The sequence below is a fragment of the Ursus maritimus genome, unplaced genomic scaffold (assembly GCF_017311325.1).
Source record: "Ursus maritimus isolate PB19 unplaced genomic scaffold, ASM1731132v1 scaffold_14, whole genome shotgun sequence".
Taxonomy (NCBI): domain Eukaryota; kingdom Metazoa; phylum Chordata; class Mammalia; order Carnivora; family Ursidae; genus Ursus; species Ursus maritimus.
In genome coordinates, this window is record NW_024423786.1 from 54,700,447 (window position 1) to 54,713,729 (window position 13,283).

Sequence of the window (13,283 nt, forward strand, 5' to 3'; positions counted from 1 at the left end):
CCCCCCCCCCCCCACTGCTCCACGAGCCCCTCCCCGTCCGTGGACGAGCCCGGTCTGGACGTGTCACACACGTGGCCTCACACGCCGTGGGGCCTTCTGTGTCTGGTTCCCTCCCTGAGCGTCGTGGGCTCGGGGTCCTTGCCCGGGGCGGCGCGGGTGGGCGCCTCGCTCCTGCTGGCGGCGGACACTCCCTGCGCCTGGTGGACGCGTTGCGTGCGTTCATCCATCAGTTGACGGACATTTGAACCGTTTTTAGCTTTTGGCTGTTACGGGTCATGACGTTTTGTGGATTTGCACCCCACGTTTCGGTGTGGACCGGATGTCATTTGTCTTGGGTTTACACCTTGCCAGGTTAGACGGTCACTGTGTTTCGCTCTGGGACGAAGTGCCGGCCTATCCCTCCGCCAGCGGGACAGCAGGGCCCAGGTGTCTCCCCACCCCCACTGCACTTGCTGCTGTCTGCCTGTTGGATTCAGCCCCTACTAGCAGGGGTGAGCTGGTGTCTCACCGGGGTTTTGATTTGCATTTCCCTAATGACTACTGATGGTGAGCAACTTTTGTGTGTGTGTATCTGGTTTTTTTTTTTTTCTTTTTGGTGTATCTTTTTTGGAGAGGTGTCTATTCAAATCCTTTGCCCATTTAAAAGAATCGGTTATTTTGTTTTTATTGTTGGGTTTAAGATTTCTTTACATATTCTGAACAGCAGACCTTGATCATATCTGTGATTTGCAAATATTCTCTCCCCTTCCATGGGTTTTTCTTTCACTTTCTTGATGGTGTTCTCTGAAGCACGCAAGTTAAGAAATGTGACTTTATTTTAAATTTCATTATAAATGATATATGCATCGGGACGCCTGTCCTGCTCAGTCAGGAGAGCCTGTGACTCTTGATCTTGGGGTCGTGAGTTCAAGCCCCACACTGGGCGTGCAGATGACTTAAAAAAATTTTTTTTGTGATGCAAAATTCAAAAGATCAAAGACAGAGAACAGAAGGTCTCTGACTCTGCTCCCCACCCCTCCTGCTTCTCCACCCCAGAAGCAACCCCTACTTATGGGGACAAGAATTATCCGCTCAAAATATATAAACTCGCAGCCTAGACAACGTAACTCAAATTCAAGTCCATCCATTCACTGGCTGTGTGTCTTTGGCAAGTTATGAGCCTTCTCTGGGTCTCTACGCCAATCGTCCTGTTGGTCAGGGAGGATAATCCCTCCTACACAGGGGGACTAAAGTTGCATTCAAAGGTGGAATTTTAGAAATCCACCCCGGAACAAATTTGTTCTGAGGCAAGGGCCAAGTATTTGTTGATTTTCGTGTTGTTTTATTGCTGAGATGGAGCTGGTCTTGAGAGGCTCCGAGAACCCTTTCGCCGAGCACCTTATGGGGGTCTTGCCGGCGAAGTAAAAAATGCATTGAGTGTGTGTGTGTGAACTTTTCATCTTTGAAATGTGGGTTTCATCGCTGCCCTGGCCAGGAACAGGGGGGTATGGCCCAAACAGTAGCAATGACATCAATATAATAACGTCTATGGCTTATGGAGGACTTCTCTCCTGTCCTACTGTGCTGTTGAAGAATGTTATATGTAGGGCGCCTGGGTGGCTTGGTCCTGTAAGTGTCTGCCTTCTGCTCAGGTCGTGATCTCAGGGTCCTGGGATCAAGTCCCACATCCATCGGGCTTCCTGTTCAGCAGGGAGCCTGCTTCTCCCGCCCCTCCCTGCTCATGCTCTCTCTTGCTATCGCTGCCTCTCTCTCAAATAAATAAATAAAATCTTTAAAAACAATGTTATATGTACCATCATGTGTCTCCCTCGTTAGAACCCTAGGAAGTCTCTATCATTATTCTCTGCAGTGGACTCTGAGGATCAGAGAGGTTAAGTAATCTGCCCAAGGTCACACAGTAACTCAGTCTTTTATAACCCTATTAGCTTTTAAAATAGTATCTACTCGGGTATTTTGGGGAGGTGAGGGGAAGGAGTAGGGACTGAGGAATGGGGGTCAGGACAAAGCTCTGCCTCCCTCACTGTTTCCACGTCAGGGACAGGACTGAGCATGGGAGGTCGGGGTCTGCCATCTTGGCATATCCCGAGGGACCCCTTCCCAGCCCTTCTGGCAGGATCCAGAGCCAGGGGGATGCTGCATTTGACATCCTTGCTCATGGTGCCTCCCTGGGCCTCAGTTTGCTCATATGTAAGATGGAAATTATATAACCCCTGCTTCTTTTCAGGGTGTGTTGAGGGTTAGACTCAATGCCAATCTTCTGTGTGTACTCCCTTACCCTTCTGAATCAGGTTATCAACTGTAGAGAAACGGGGCAGGATATTCGAGGCTAGGTGGCACAGGAGGGGAAACCAAGTCACCCCTGTACTGGCCGAGTGGGTGGAGCTTGGGGTGGGGGGGGTGAGACCATTGAGGAGTAAGGACCGAGCTCTAGTTATCTGCAGGAGTCCAGGCACAACCCTGAGACCTGCAAATTGTCTTTGTGCCTGGCCCTTCTAATCCCAAGGCTGGTGGCCCCGTGGTTTAAGGAAGGAAGAAGGGCTTATGTCCTAGGCAGGGTCGTTAGAGCAAAGTCCCTGGGTTCCACCCTCACCGGGGACCTACGCGGCCCCTCCCTCAGTCCCTTCCCACCTACTGGGGGCTGGTTTCAGGCTGCAAGTCCTGGGGCTGTCACTTCCCCTCTGGGGGCCTCCCGGGTTTCCCCTTGAAGCCAAATTATTATTACAAAAGCCGATTCAACCCGTTTGGGAGTTGAAAGGCGCCTTTAATATGTTGTGCGTAGAAGTAATAAAGTACAAGGGGCGGTGGGAAGCTTTGAAGTCAGAGGAGGACAGACTGAGCCCACTTCACCCATGGCAGTGCCAGTTTCCTGCCTGTAAGGTAGTGGTGGTAATGATAATAGCAATAAACGAGTATAATGCGATTAGATGTTAGAATGGAGGTAAACAGGACCCCGGACAGAGCCAACCACACGAGAAGCGCTCAGTAAAAGGCGGCTCTTAAGCAGGTGCCAGCGCTCTCCGTCCAAGGGAAGGAGGAAGGGGAAACCGAGGCCCAGAGCCCCCCACGCGGCGGATCGCACCAGCCAGCCCTCCCCAGGAGCCTACTGTGTGCAGCTGGGCAGCCGGCCGGGCCGGGTCAGGCTGTTCTCACCGCTCGTCCCCTCCTCCCCCTCCCCCGTCCCCCGCCGGACCTCTCCCACGACCGGGGAGGAAGTGGGAGAAATGGACAGGGAAAAAAGTTGGGTTGAGCCAAAGCCTCCCCACTCCCCATCGCTGCCCCTCCGGAGCCACGCAGACCCTGGCGCGAGCGGCCCGCAGGACCCAGACGTCCGGGGCCCGGTCCCCGTCCAGCCCAGCGGCCCGCAGTTGGGTGGGGGAACTCGGAAAGCCGGGAAAACAACCGCCCAGCCCGCCCCTCGCCAACCCCTTCCCCCGCTACGCCCCTGGCGCAGCGGGCGGAGGCGACTCTTTTATATAATCGCGGGCAGGCAGGTTGGTTGTTTCATTTAGGGACCCAGGAGCCCAGCGGACCCAAGCCGTCATTCGAAAACCCACCCCGGGTCCCTTCTGCGGCTGGGCAAACTGAGGCCCTGGGAGGGCCGGCGCCTGGCCCGGGGTCCCCACTCCCTCGCCCCCCACCCACCCCCAGCAGCCCCGGCCGCCGCGACCCACGCCCGCGTCGGTCCTCGCAGTGCGCACAGCCCTCCCCGCCCCCGCTGCCATCCTGCCACGCCCCGGGCGTCGGGGGCAAAGCCCGCGCCCCCCCGCGCCCGCCCCTGCGCAGAGGCTGGGGGCCTGTTTATCTGGAGGCCCCCACCCCCCCTCCACCCCGGGGGGCCCGCTCCCCCCGCGCCCCGGGGAGCTCTGGGGCCAGATAAGCTGGCAAGCTGGCACGGCGCCGCGCAGCGGGGCGGAGAGGTCAGAGGAGGGGGGGCGCGCCGGGGGCGGGCTGGACCCCCCACTTGACAAAACCTAATAACAGCCCGGTCTCCCCGGCGCAGCGGGCGAAGCCCCACGGGAGGGCAGAGACGTGGCAAGAGGGGACCTGCCGAGCCTGTTCTGGCCTCCGAGGCCGGGGTGGGGGGGGCGGGCTGGGCGTGGGGGGCCGGCGGCTGCGGCACCTTTAAGACAAGGGAGGACCCCTCTTGCCCTCGGAGAAACCAGGAAGGGAGTCGCGAGCATCATACGGGGCTTTGGCTGTACTGTACAGTTACTGTAGGGGCAGTGACGCCGCCGCCGCCGCCGGAGCGAGGGAGCGACGAGGGGAGAGCGCGAGAGGCGGAGAGCGAGAGACGCGGACCCCGGAGGCGAGCGGCCGAGGAGCCCAGTCCCAACTCCGGGCCCCGGCCCCTCGCGCCCCGGCCCGGCCCGGCCCCGGCCCGGCCGCGCGAGGTAAGTCAGTGCCCGGCGCGGCCCCCCGTACGGGGTGCAGGGCGGGGACGGGCCGGGGGCGCTGCGCCCACCTCTGCCCTCTCGGGAAGGAGAGATCCGGGGAGCCGCGGACGTTCCGCAAGTTTCAGAGGAGGGGGTGGTTGGCAGCTGCCCGGAGGCTGGAAGCGCCCTGGATCCCGAGCGCGAGGAGGGGGCGCCGCCCGGGAAGGGGGATTGAGGGCGAAGTGCATGGGCTTGTGCCCCAGCCCCCGAGTGCATGGCTTTTCGGGGATCCCAGGCGCGCGGGGAGCGGGGGAGGGGAAGCAGGGCCGCATTGAGGGTGGGGGAAACCGGCGTGGGGAGATAGGGGGGCGCGTCGCGTGCTAAGTTTGCAGCTAGGTACTGGGGGTGCTCTCGCCCCCCGGGGGCCTATTAGGTGCTGCGTGCATACGTTGGAGTTGGCCAGGATTGAGCTCCATGGGGGATGGGGGGGGAGGGGGCTGAAAAAACAGGGAGGGGGGCTTTGCAAAGGAGGGGGAAGGGGTGGAGTGTCCCGGTGGGCGGGCGGGGCCGCGGGGGCTTCTGGACGTCGTAGTCCCCTCGCCGCTTGCGGCCGGCAGGTGGCAGGCGGCTCGGACTACATGTCCCAGGGTGCCTCGCGCCGGCGGCCCGCCGCGTTCCGCGGGTAGGGGCGGTGCGGAGGAGGGGCGGTGAGCGGCGGGCAGGCGAACCAATGGGCGCGGACCGATCGCGCGGCGCGGCGCGGGGGCGGGCCGAGCCGGCCCGGGGGCGGGGCCTGAAGCCGGGCTCCCCTCGCCGGGGGCCGGTGGCGGTCCCCGGCTTCCGGCTGCGCGGCCCGCGGGCCGGCCCCCTCCCCGCCCCGGGGCCCCTCCCCGCCTGGTTGTGTAACCGTCCCCAGCCCCCCTCCCCTCGGCCCCCCGCCCCGGGGGGGGGGGTCACCCACCCGGCGCTCTCCGGGGAGGGCGGCGGCCCAAGCGGCCGCGCGGCGCAAGCGAGCCCGGGGATGCGCGGCCTAGTGCAGGCCGGGCCCGGGCGTGGGGGAGGCGGGCGGGCGGACCCAGATCCGGGGTAATTTGCATCGCCCTCCCCCCAGCCCGGGTGGGGATTGGCCGCCGGCGGCGGGGGGTGGCGCGGGGCCAGGCTCACTGCCGCCTCCCGGCCCCTCGGAGGGAGCCAGCCCAGCCGCAGCCGCCGCCACCGCCGCCGCCGGGGCCGGGCCCCCTCGCCGCTGCCCCGGGAAGGAGGTAGGAGCCCCCCGCGCGGGCGGCGCGGCGGGGGCCCGTGGGCCGGGGTGGGGGCCGCGCGCTGCGGCCGGGGCGGGGGAGGGGGCCGCTTCCTGCCCCCGCCCGGGCCTGACTCAGCCTTGGGTGGGGGGACCGGCCTGGCCCCTTGCCCCGCCCGCGCGGCCGCGCGGCTCCGGGCCCTGGGGAGGGGGCTGAGAGCACCCTTCTCCCCCCGCCCGCGCCCCCAAAGCGCGTGACCCCGTCTCCTTTGGCCCGGACCCCCCTCCTTCCCCTTGACGCCACCACCACGTGCGAACCCTGAGCCCCAGCAGAGGAGGGGGTGAACTGGTGGGATCCGGCCCCCTCCCTCGCTCTTCCTCCCTCTCTGGCTTGGGAACCAACCCCTTCCCCCAGCCCCAGGCCTGGGAACCAGGCAGGGGCCTGAGCTGAGCGCTGGGGCCGGTGCACCCCCAGGCACAGGCCTTTGCGGGTTCTGGGAGGCACTGCCCGCTCTGGCTGGCTGCGGGGGAGCCCGGTGGACCGCAGCAAGAGACTGCTGTCCAACGAGGCCGGGGCACCCAGTGGGCGCCCACTAAATGTTTGGGGAATGCAGCCAGCAGTTGAGTGAGCGGCAGGGGGAGGCCGACAACTCCTCTCTCTCCCCCTAGCCAGGCTGCGGAAGTGAGAGAGGTGTTGGTGCCCCTTCCCCGGGCGTGCCCACCTGGTTCACCCATGGGTGGCAGGCTTGGTTTATTCCCCCCCCTCCTCCCTGCCAGCTGCCTCCGGGAGCAGGGCCGGCTGGAGAGGGCATCCGGGATTCCATGTCAGCACCCCCCCCCACAACAGGGCCAGGGCGTAACCCTGAGTGTGCCGCTCCCACACTGGGGGGGCCTCCACAGGACCCGCCGATCACTTCCTATTGGCAGAGCTGGTCTTGGGAGAGGTCCGGGGAGTCCAGGCTGGGCCCTACTGCTGCCCGGTGGAGGGCTCCAGGCAGGGGGCATTTCCCCCCGGGGGCCACCCCCTGGTGGGGCCCCTGGAGCACACCGGGCCTGGCACTTGTCGGCTGGGCTCGGGGCTCTGTTTACCGCCAGCCATCGCTGTGGAGACGGGAGCCTAGGGGAGAAGGGGGGGCAGGAGCCAGTGACTGGAAGAGCGAAGCCCTGGGATCCGCATGCCTAATGAAGGAAAGAGGAGCCAACGGGGACACTGAAATTTTAATTCGTGGGTCACTTTGGGGGGGTATTTATTATTCAGCTCTGATTGGCTGCGTGGTGGCCAGTCAGCACCCTGGCCCGGGGCCGGGAGCCACGAAACTCTGAGCGCTCGCAGGCACTGGGAGAAGCAGCATCAGCGTGGCCGCAGGGAGCTGGTGCACCCTTTCCTCTGTGGGGGGTACTGAGGCCCGGCAGAGCCCAGCCTCCATCCAGTGGGGCAGGCTCCCGAGGCGGGAGCACGTACGTGTGTTTGCTGTTTTCCTTGCTTCTCTTCCTTGGGGCCCCCTGACCTAGAGCTGGTGCAGGCTTGTGGCGATCNNNGGTGGGTGTCGGGTGGGGGGGGGAGACCGAGGCCCAAGGGGGAAGCAGAGAGCAGCCCAAGGTCACCTCGCTAGAGCTGGGTCTGACCATTGTGGTCCTGCCTCCAGGCTCAGGATGAGGCCCAATCTTCCTTCCTCTCAGCTGAGGGGCGCCCACCCACCTGTCTTCCAGAGGGCCTGGGGGTTGAGAGCAGGCGCCTGTAGGCCAAATGGAGCTGTCCTGGGACTCATGAAACCCTCTGCGCAAAGAGGACGGTGAGACTCAGAGAGGGCCAGCAAGGTGCCCAAGGTCACACAGCATGAGCCCCTGTCCTCTCGCCTCCCAGCCTTCTGTGGCAGGCACTTTTATGGCTTGTTGAGGCCTTTCCCACCCCCTCTGAGCCACAGTCCCGCACCTTGGCACCTTGGCCCCTGGAGACGGGCAGGGCTCTCTGGGTTTTATGACCCATTATACCCGAGATGACCGAGGTCACCTCGAAAAAGCCGTCTCAGAGCCAGCCCCTCTGCAGCAGAGCTGGCCTGAGGTTTGCAGGGGTTTCGAATGACGGCCCACTAGCTGCTCTGTGACCTTGGACAAGCCCCTCGGCCTTTCGGAGTCTGGGTGTCCCCCCTCGTAAAATGGGGTTATGGGGTATTCTGCGGGTGGCGCCTGCAGGTCTACCTGTGTTCTCGTGCCTTCCCTTCCTCGTGGAGGGAGCACCCGGGTCAACTCAGGGCACCACTGGGATTCTGCTGGAGTGTGTCGCCAGCCCAGCCACTTGAGACACACAGCACCCCCCCACCTGTCACCTTGTGCCCCAGGCACCTGATGGGCCATAAACCGCCCTGTAACAGCCCTGGGCGGTGGGGACCAGAGGAACAGGCTTGGGTGGGGGCCAGTGTGGTCCAGTCCCAGCCCAGCCCTCACCTCCACCTGAGGTCTACCTGGGGAGGTCCCTACCCCTCTGTCAACCTCAGTCTTGCCATCAGCCCAAGTCTGTAGTCCTGAGGGTTTGGTCAGTGATTCCCCAGGAGCGTTTGCTGGGTCGCTGCTGTGCCGCGTCAGGGCCTAGGAGAGCCCCTCCTGCATCCCTGTCCTGATGACCAGGGCTCAGGGCCCCTGCCCTGAGTGCACAGACGTCAGCCAGACTCCAGTCCTGCCCCAGGCTCCCTGTGTGACCTCAGGCAAACCTCTCCCTTTTCTGGGCTATCACAAGGCAGCTCTGAGGAGGCGTGAGAATAAGCTGTCCTTGGCCCCAAGGCCCCCAGGGGAGGGGGATTTAGTCCCTTGCTGGTGCCCGGGGGCAGTGTGGAGGAGGGGGGTAAGGAGCCCTGGAAGGACCAGTTAGACAGTACAGAGCCAGTGGGCTTGTGTTCAAATTCAGCTCTCTTGTGTGACCCTGGGCAAGTCCCTTTCCCTCTCTTGAGCCTCAGTTTCCTGGCCTGTAAAGTGGGGCGATGATTACAGACCCTGTGATGCTGGATGTTGACACGCTCGAGATCAGCCCCCCCCACCGGCCTGCTGAGGAGCAGCCCCCGTCCTTGGGGCCCGAGGCCTGAGTCAGGAGCACCACGGCGCGAAAGATGTCCTGCGGAGAATCTGGCGCTTGTGAGGAGCGTGGCCGAGGGACCAGCCCCTCCATCTGTCCCCCCAGCAGGCTGTGAACGGCCACTCAGTGGAAGTGTCCCCACCCACGCCTTTCTGGTTTAACTGGAAAACAAGGCCCCGTCCCACCTCCCATCAGGATGTGTTTGATGGGAGGGAACTTGGCGGGTTTGTGGGCACAGGACACTAGGGCCCCGATAGGCTGAGCTCCCCTTTGGGGCTTCCAGGCCAAGCTCTCCACCTGCCCAGGCTGGGGGCGGGGGTGGGGGTGGTGCAGGAGGTAACAAGCGGGCCTCAGGGGAGGGAGGGAGAGGTGTGGAGGTAGAGAGGAGGACAGCTTCTCGAGGCCACCCAGGCCTCTTCCGGGCACCTTGTACAAGCAGGTGCAGCCTGAGCAGGGGTGGGGTAGGTAGTGATGGGATTCTGAGAAGCCTGGCTTTACTTACCCCAGGTGATGGGAAGCTCGTTCCTTCTAACTCACCACGAATGGCTTCTCTCTTCCCGGGGCTTCCTCTTGGAACCCGGTACTGGTGTCAGGGCTGTTACTTCCTGACCTGTGACGGCACTCAAGAGCGTGGGAATAGGGTGAGCTTCAGCCCCACCCATGAGTTGGGGGTCAGATGGGATCCCCATGACCTCCTCATCGCCCCTCCCGCCCCCACACACACTTCCCACTGGGCCCACAGCCTTCCTGCCTCTGGCCCTTTAAGGCCTGGGCAGGAAGCCCCTCCCCATTTAGGGCAATAAATGGACACATAAAATGGCCGAGGGCCTGTTTGCTGGTGTCTGGCCTGGAGGGAGGCCTCTGAGGACGGGCGGGCTGGCAGCCGGGCAGCCACGCGGGGCCATTGGTGCCCCCCACTCCCTAATCGGGACGCTGCATTCCTGTCCCATTAAACCCCAGGCCGGGGACCGGGCCAGGCAGGGATTGGCACCAGGTCAGGGCGGGGTTACCCGTTGGGACCAACCTTGCAACACAGGCCGCTGGCCTGGGAGGGGGCGGGGGTGGCTGGGCGTGGGCCTGGCAACCGCACCTGGGCACCAGACTTGCTGTGTGACCTTGGGCCAGCCACCCACCCTCTCTGGGCCTGGTTTTCCCCCTTCCAGGTGACGGCTCCTCTCCCCTGGCTTCCTCCTGGGGCCCCCCACACGCACTCCCTTGACACATAGTAGGTGGGGAGGGGGCTGAATTCCTGCAGTAACGTTCAGAGGTTGAGTTCGAAGCCCCCCATGCACACGGAGGGGGTCAGTAAACAGCCTCTTTGGGCCTTTGGGGACTGGTGCTGGCACACAGTAGGTCCTCAGGCGGAGTTTGCCCAATGGGCGAGAGTGGGACCCTGGACCTAGAGCTGCCCCTGTCCCCTTATTGTTGTCATGACCTCTGAGGAGACCGAGGCACGGAGGCACCGCGTCTTGCCCAGTGTCCTGCCGCTTGGAGGTGGGAGAGCTGGGATGTGGGCCCAGGCTGCTGTGCATGGCGCATAGTAGGTGTTCGAGTTCCGTTTGGTTTCATGTTGTAGTCTCCGGGGGGGGGAGTGGAGAGGTCTTGACCCCTCATTAAGCAGCCCCGGCCCCCCCCTTCCTCCAGGAAGATGTCAGGTCTCAGGCAGTTACCTGCCCACCGGGTGATGGCCGCCCCCTCTCCTTCCCGAGGAGCGCCGGGAGGAGGAGGCCCGTCCCAACCCTCACCTTGCGCCTGACCTTGGGAAGCCTGGTAGATGGAGCCTCCTCCCCCGTCCCTCTCCCAGGCGCCCACCTCCGGGCCTTGGCCTCTGCTGTTCCCCATGCTCAAGACGCCCTCCCATAATCCTGGGGTCCCGGGTGACACCTGCTACTCCCGGGACCAGGGGAAGGCACTCCCGACCTCACCCCGGGGCCCCAGCCGTGGAGTGGCTGCAGCTCAGGTCCGAGAGTCTGAGTCCCAGCCTGACCGCTGGTCTGCTGTGTGACCTTGCCTGGGTCTCCTCACTGCTCTGAGCTTCTCCTTGCCTGTAAAGCCCAGGGTTACAGTGGGAAGGGTGAAGTAAAGGTGCCCAGTTAGTTCCTGAATTAGTTCCTGAAATGTCCAAGGCACAGAGGAGGCCCCAGAAGGGCCGAAACCGACTTGGGTTCTGCCGCCTTGGAAAAGTACAGCAGGCGACCCCGGGTTAGATGGGAGGTGGGACTGGGGGGAGCCCGCCAGCTAGGTGGGCGGGGCTGGGTGTGGGCTCTCTCCAGCGCCTCGCTCTGTGGTCTTCGGTTCATCCGGTTTGCTGCGCCCCTACTGTGCGCCCGCGGCGGTGGGGGGCGGCGAGCACAGAGGGAAGGGGGTGCCCCACCTCTAGCCCGGGAGGAGCCTGCTGAGGCCTGCCCCTCGGCCGCCGAGTCAGCACCCAGCGCCCCGGAAATCCCACGGAGGCGAGCGCGGGGGCGGAGCTCTGATGAAAGATGGGCCAGGTGGGTGTGGGCCTGAGCTCAGGGGACCCTGGCAGGCCAGGCCGTTGAGGGTGGGGACCTGGCCGGCGTGGGGGTGGGGCTTCCTGGAGGAGAGGCGTTTCAGTGGATTGTCATTGCCAAGCGACCACCTGGTGTGGGGGCACCTACTGGGCGTCAGGTGCCAGCCGGGCCTCTCAGCGCAGGAAGCCACAGGCCATCCTGGGGAGGGATGCGGCACGCAGTGGGTGCGGAACAGACGCGTGCTGTGTACTGCCCGGAGCCCACCGGAACCGGCAAGGGGGCTCAGCTGTCTTCCCTCTGCCGTCGCACCCGGTCTTCTGCCTCTTTATCTTAGAGGGAGGGCCCCAAGCGGCCTGGGTGGGGGCAGCGGCCCAGGGCGTGGCGGGCAGGTGGCCTGTGTTCCTGGAGAGAGGGTGTGGGCCAGGTGTCTGCAGAGCTAGTTTAGTCTCCAGGCTGAGGGATGAGGGGATGGCTTGCTGGGCCGGGGAGGTGGGAGGCCAGACCCCCGAGGGTCAGGCTTGCGGGGTGCCCTTGGCTAGGATTCCAGGTGTGTCTGGGCCTTTGTGTTCTCTTCTGTCATGGGGGTCATGCTGCTCTCACGGGGGTTTTCTTTGGCTGGCATCCATCCTCCCAGGCCTGGCCCTTTGGGGGAGGATCTCTTATGGTTATGTGGGGAAATAGAAACTCTGGGACCCGGTGCAGACCCACAGGCTGGCCCGCGCCACAGGCTCACCGAGCAGGCGGAGGCCCAGACCCCAGGGCTTGGTTTGGTGGCCCACGCCAGGTCTGAGGCCCAAGCTCGCGTCCTCCCAGCCCGGTGGTTTCCAGCAAATGAGAGCCCGGGCATCCTCGCCCTCGATGTAAAGCTGTGCCAGCCCCCTTGCCCGGCGGGCTTGGTGCCTGTGGGAAGGCGGGGGTGGAGAGGCCGTGGAGGGGGGCTGGTGAATCATCTGGACCATTTCAGGTCTCGATCTTGAGGCCCCCGGGGACACCTCGGGGTCCGAGGGGACGCTGGGGCACCCGGGGGGACAATGGCAAACAGGGGCAGGGTGGCCATCTTGAGGCGGATCAGAAAGGGGTGAGGAGGGCCGAGGCCAGTCTGATCCGGAGCCCATCTGCCCACTTGCTCCCTGGGGCCTGGGGCCAGACAGCAGATGGTGGCAGGGGGTGGAAGCTGCCATAGGGGCTCCTCCGAGGCTTCCCATGGCTGAGCCTCAGATGGGGTCAGCCCCTCATCTTCCTGCTCCCAGCAGCCACATCTGAGCCCCCCGCCGCCAACGGGCTGGTGGAACAGAGGGGGGAGCCGAGCAGCTGGTGTGGTCAGCGGGAAAGAGGGCGGGCCGCAGAGAGAGGAGTCCTGGGAAGTGTAGTGTCTGCCGGAGTGGCTGCACAAAGGCCTCTGTGTCAGTCCCAGGGCCTGGACCCTGTTCCCAGGGTGGCCCAGGGTTGGGACAGTCCCTCCCTGGCCTTGGGTCCAGCCACACCAACCCTGGGGTCCTTTGCCAGGGTGGCCCCTCAAAGTGGGAGGGGTCTGGGTCCAAACTGCGTTGGGCTGCCAAGGAAGGCGCAGCTTCGTCCTCCCGGGAGATGTCGGGGGCTCTGTCCTGCGAGCTGAGCAGCTGGAGGATTGTGGGTTGTGTTGGGTGGCTTGGGGCAGCCGGGGGCTCCCCAGAGAGGGTGGAGGGGTGGGGACAGGAGCCAGAGGGTTGCACAAGCGCCCGAGTGGGTGGATGACTCACGGCCCAGGGGAAGGCGGAAAAAGGGAGTGGGGGAGAGGGGCAGGACAGACAGAGTGTCGCGCCCCCGGCCCCTGCCCCATGGCCAGCTCTTCCAAAAGCCTCTGTCCATTTGATGGATGGGGAGACTGAGGCCCTGGGCCGAACAGTAGTGTCCAGGGTGGCCAAGAGTTGGGGAGGGGCTGGGTGGACCCGAGGTGGACAGGAAGCCCCCGGCCCCCTGCTCCACCTTTGGGAAAGTTCAGCCTGGGTGAGCAGCAAAAAGGAGTGTCAGGCAGTTCCCCCATTACTCGCTGCCAGGGCCAAAGTGCATGGTGGGGGCTCCCCCGGGGCAGGAAGGGGTTTGCTGTGTCCTCACTGGCTCCGCCCCCCCCC

At 64.2% G+C, this 13,283-nt stretch overlaps 1 protein-coding gene across 2 annotated transcripts in view; it reads left to right on the top strand.

Moving 5' to 3' along the window:
• The first annotated feature begins 4,138 nt into the window (after nt 1–4,138).
• The window catches only part of ZBTB7A (zinc finger and BTB domain containing 7A), a 16,597-nt gene continuing 7,452 nt past the window's right edge, over nt 4,139–13,283 (top strand). Inside the window, exon 1 of one of the 2 annotated variants that reach the window (XM_040629581.1) lies at nt 4,139–4,391. The gene's annotated coding sequence lies outside the window, so the exon portion shown is untranslated. Of the gene's footprint in view, nt 4,392–5,523; nt 5,636–13,283 lie in introns of those variants that run through there. The other variant, XM_040629582.1, reaches the window with a different exon arrangement.